Source organism: Chrysochloris asiatica, unplaced genomic scaffold, assembly GCF_000296735.1.
Source record: "Chrysochloris asiatica unplaced genomic scaffold, ChrAsi1.0 scaffold00689, whole genome shotgun sequence".
Classification (NCBI taxonomy): Eukaryota; Metazoa; Chordata; class Mammalia; order Afrosoricida; family Chrysochloridae; genus Chrysochloris; species Chrysochloris asiatica.
In genome coordinates, this window is record NW_006409207.1 from 152,430 (window position 1) to 158,365 (window position 5,936).

Here is a 5,936-nt window from a genome sequence, read left to right on the forward strand (position 1 = left end):
AATTGCATTTTGTTGTTAAGTGTCATTGAGTCAGTTCTGACTCATAGATCCTACATAGGGTTTCCAAGACTTTAAAACTACGAGGAGCAGAAAGTGTAATCTTTCTTTCAAGGAACAACTGGCAGGCTCAAACTGCTGACCTTGTGGTTAACAGTCCAATGCTTATGGAGTCATCACACTACAAAAATTTGCATTTTAGACTTTGCAAATTATTCTTAACAATTTAAAAGAATCTGTGACTCTAATTACTCTTCCAAAGTATACCCATGTGATTTAGTGAAGAGAATGTAAATCTGTATTTCTATTCTTTTTTTTTTTACCTGTTGTGTAGACTGTACTGCAGGTTTAGATTGCTTCACGACCCTGATAAATTAGTAGAAGATTTCTCAGCCTGATTTCCTCAATATACTAGGATACTGTTTAATATAAGCCCCTTTAGCGTTATGAGTTTCTCTATCAGGTAATACAGCAAATCATGTTTAAGAAAGACAATGTAACTTCTATTATGTTAAGGTTTTCATTTCAGACCTGTGGTGTTATGAATTATCTACTGTCTTTTCTAGCCATAGTCTGTAACTCCCACTGAACAATGTTTCTGGCCTGCTCATTCTGGATAAGAGAAAGTAGGAAAAGATATGGCAAAGATGACATGATTCTGCTGTGGATGTTAGTAGAATTAATTGTAATTGTAAAAACTTGAAACTCTAGCATGAGTATAAAATGAAGCATATCAGAAGCTGGAGGGAGTATCTCACTAACATCAAAGAAGAACAATGAGCAGAGCCTTTAAAATCACAGCCTTGGGCCCCTGACATCCCTGCACATTGAACCTTCTCTACCCAGGAAGCCGAAGCTGTGACTTCAGAAGCATGGCCATGGAGCAGCAGCAGAAGAATCAAAACTCAGAACACTAGATAGACCAGTGGACTCCACAGCCCACGGAGCAAGTAAAGCTGGTGACATTGGGCAGGAAGCTTGTTTATACAGTGGGGTGTCTCCAGACACTTAAGTAGGGAAGTTAAGCTTGCTGACTCATGAAGCTAGAGCTTAGTGCTTTCTGGTTGACTCTTATGGTGGAGTGGTATGTCCTGTGTTTGTAAACAGCAGATGGGAACAACTGTGCCCTGAGCATTTCTGAATTGTAACCCAAAATTTTTAACCTGCTAAATTCCTTAATCAACACTAAAACTCTGAGTATGGTGCCTGAGTTCCGTATGGTCATTGTAGCAGATGATAGATTCCAGCTGAGGATTAATGAGGGTTTGTGGGAAGAGTTGTTGGTGCCACACATATTTGTACAGATCAAAAGTAGAAAAAAAATGAATTATCTGGATTTTATAGTGAAATTGTAAAGACATTTTAAAGAATCTAGATTCTGTTTTTTTTTTTTGTTTGTTTTTTTTAGGAAAAGCATTAAAAAAATAATTATAATCAAATAATGTACTCAATCCAGTGTATTAGACAGATGCAAAAAAGATGTGGAAAAGAAATCATAGCCTTTAATTTAGTTTTTGCATTTATAAAAATAACATATGATACTCCAATTAAAAAATACATTGTTTTCCTGAATCAATAAGAAGTATTATCGTCCTTATTTCCAAACATTACTACAGACACCAATGGAAGAATAACCTCTATATTTCTACTGTTGTTGTTGTTAGGTGCCATCGAGTTGGTACCGACTCATAGCAATCCTATACACAGCAGAACATGATTCTACTAGAATCAATATTTTCACATTTAAAAAAATGTCCATAGTAATATGTATCACCTTACCAATAATCATTCTTTAAACAGTCTGATTATTTGTCAAACAAAATAGCGTATCACTCTCCTTGCCATTTTGTTGCAATTAAGTGTCCTCCAATTCAAAGCAACTGTCTACAGGGTTTCCAAGGAACAGCTGGTAGATTTGAAATGCCAGTCATAGAGTTTTCCCTCCAGTGCTGATCCTACAGTGCCACAACAGGAGTCCTCACCTTGCATTATTACTTTTCAATTCAATGACTTTTAGTATAACATAGTATTTCTTTGTACATCAGAATATTATTTGCTATTGAATAGATTCTGACTCATAATGACCCTATACAGAGTCTCTCTGTGTCACAATCAGCTTGAAGTCACTTAACAGCCACAATTCGATTGGAACTACAGTTGCCTTGGCAGAGCCATACCAGATGGTTGAAGTGCTGGTGTGATACTGCAGGATAATGCACTGGACCACATGGTGGGATTTCACTGCAAGGGCAACTGTTCAAACCCATCATCCACTCCTTGGAAAATCTATACATGGTTGCTATGAGTCAGAACTGAACAGCAGTAGCATGAATAAAAAGACACTATGACCCCCAGGTTGGACAATTCCCACCCTTCTTCTACAAGCTTACTATGAGTCAGAATTAACTCAACAGTGCTTAACAACAATTATGTGACAAGTAGAGTCTTTGGGTGATGCAAACATTTACTGTAGTCAGCTGCTAACTGAAAAGTTGGAGGTTCCTGTCCACCAAAGGAAATTTGGAAGAAAGTTTGGAAGTCTACTGATTAAAAATCAACCAATGAAACCCTATGGAGCTCAGCTCTATTCTGACTCACATGGGGTCAACATAAGATGGAATTAATTGACTTACAGAAATTGGTTTTTGTTTATTAGTTTGTTTTATGTATCAGTTATTTTGTTTGAGGGACACAATCTTGAAAAGACTAGAATTTCTCTGAAATTTCTATATAATAAGACAATTATCTAGTTCTCTTATAGTAAGAGAGTTGATGGTTCAAACCCACTGTCTATTCCATGGAAACCTTACATTGGCTTGCTATGAGTCAGAATCGACTCAAAGGTACTTAACATTACTAAGATATAGAAGTTAAAGAAAAATTTAAAAAGGAAATAAGAAGGATTTATTAAATTAAATAATAGATGAATCTTTTCTCTTCTTTATAGCCCCATATTATCATTGAACATAATATTTATTTGCACAATAAAGGAATTAATTTATTTTCAGACTCTGAAACATCAAAATAGAATTTTATTTTAATATGTTATTTTCATTATAATTGTTTTGTCATGAATGGAAAAAGTGAAAAAAAAAAAACCCACAATGTTTATAAATAAAATTACTTCATAATTGCATTGAAAACAGTCTGGCTAATTTCAACCAATATCCTGGTCCTTAATGTGAATCCTATTGTGACATCTGCAGGATAATGTGCTGGACCATAAGGTCGATTTGAACCACAAGGACAGTTGTTTAAATCCACCAGCCACTCCTCAGAAACCCTATCCAAGGTTGCTATGGTTTGGAACTGACTCAGTAGTTCTTAACAATAAAAACAATATCATGACTCAAGTAGCCAGACAAATCTTCATCACCTGAATTTTTTGTCCATTGGTTTGCTATGAAGAGTACAGTCTTCAAGGTAGTTTTATAAGTTAAAACTCAGGTAACCTTTGCTAAAACCATGATGGTCTTCAACAGTGCTTTCTTTTCTGCCCTTATCACTTATCTAGGTAAGAATTCAGATCATCTCAAATAATTACCTAATTTAAAACATAGGTCAGATTTTGAGGCATTTTCATAGGAATGGAAATAAGAAGTCCAAACTACAAAAATGATGGCCACATTCAGACAATTAACAGACAGTGGTGGTGGTGGGGGTTACGTGCCGTGGAGTTGGTTAGACTCATAGTGACCCTGTACAGGGTTTCCGAGGCTGGAAATCTTTATGGGAGCAAAAAGCCTCATCTTTCTCCCACGGAATGACTGGTAGTTTCAAACTGCTGACCTTGCGATCCTTCCAGGTTTGTAAACACTATGCTACCAGAGGAACAGTTATTTGACACGTATTGTACTTCCCTGATATTCCTTCTCACATTTTTGATTCCCTAGGGTGAGATGGAAACTATACACCTTCAGCTCTTTATATTCCCTGTTAACGTTCCTCACACAATGAAAAAAAAAAAAAAAAGGTATATTGCTGTGGTTGGAATTCACTTGTATAACTGACACAGTTGGGTAGATTCCCATAAGAGGTTAATTACCTTAGTTCCTGGAAAACTCCACTATCTGTTAATTTTATTTTCCACCAGTATTTTTAAGCACTCTTACAAAAGTTATATAAATTTTATTTAATTGTAATATAGTCACAAGACGTGCTCCTACATTATCAAGTAAAAGAAACAAGAATCTTAGTAATTTATTGTATTTTCATTAATAAATTATGGGTAAAATTTTCTAATACACATCAGTGAGGACACATATAATAATTAAAGTGCTATTTTAATAATTCTAAAATTATATTTCTCACTAAAGACAGTAATTCATTGTGAGTAGTTCAAATAAAACTTAACAGTTGTACAATTTACCAGGTGATTAGATGATTATTTTAAATCTATGGTCTAGGCAATGAATCATAGTTATCATAGAATCTGAATCACCCAGAACATTCTATACACATAAAATCACTATGCAAACAACTGTAAAGTGCCTTGAAGTTAGGGCTTACCTGTGGTATAAGGAAACTTGCTTGTTTCTAAATCAATCAAAGGTATTGTCACAATTTTATTTCAGTATTTAAGAGGAGAAACAAGTATCTTCAGCACTGATTTTGTAAACTATTTTTTATTCCTCCTCAAATAGTGTATGTATCACAGTCCCTGAGGAAGATGAAAACAAATTGTTCCTGTGTGATTTTTCAAATAGTTTTACTTGAGAGATTTTTAGCTTGGCAATATTTATTCCAGCATACCTTTGAGTTTGGAAATTCCCATTGGGATAATTTGAATATTTTTTGACATGCTTAAAATAATTAATAATATATACTCAAATATCAATCAAGCCATCTTTTTACTATGTGTACTCTGTGTACTTGGAAACAAAAATATAGCCAGATTCCATTTTGCTATGGGAATAGTTACGGGAAACTTTAATATCTAGGAATTAAAGGATATAATGATTACACCTCAAGTGAGAATAGAAGCAGAAAGTATAGTGAACTTTTGAGTTGTAGATCAGTAGAAATACTATTATCTTGCCTTAATTTATACATATAAAGTCTGCTGACATCTCTAATACACATACATATAGTCTATTAAATACTCATGAAAAGTTAAGACAATTTATTAATGACCTTTCCTTCTCAATGCTCTTGGCTCTTAACTTTCCTTTCTGCCTTTCATCCAAGGAATCCTCTTACTCATCTCATCCTGTGATGAATGATATTAATTTCCCCCGATTATGTCTTTGCATATTAGATCTGCTTTCTCACTAATCTTAATTTTCCTGACCAAAAATTTTTTTTTCAAATTACATAGATTGCATTCTTTCATTTTTCTTCTCTACTCTACCCCTGTTGCATGGAATATAGCATTTATTATTCTACATAGGAATATAATTTATACTTCTTATAGATGTTTTAAAAACCAAAAGAAACAGAATTATAAATTTAAATTATACTAAATCTCAAAACCTAGAAACAAAATATATATGCATTTCATTTAATTAAAATTGCAATTAAATTCTCATAGACATGTATATATGCTGATTTTCCACTTAAAATAACATTGTTACAATATTTTATAATAAAATCGAGAGCCAAACTCACAGTACAGAAAACCACTCTCTTTTGTTCTTTCTCTCTTATGTGTGCGGGTGGTTTTTTTTGGGTAGTATGTTTCAATTTTGACTTTTGTTGCAAAAGCTTTTTAATTTTTATACAGACTGTCTATTCAGACACATAATTAGTTGAATACATGTGTGTATACAGCAACAACAACAAAAATAAATATTTATTTTGAAATTTAAATTAGGCATTACAACTATTAAAATTATCATACTGAACAAACCTTTTTTGGTGCTATTAAATAAGCACTGGACTGTGAAACAAAGGATGGTGTTTAGAAACCAGCAGTCACCATTGCAGGGTGACTAAGTGGA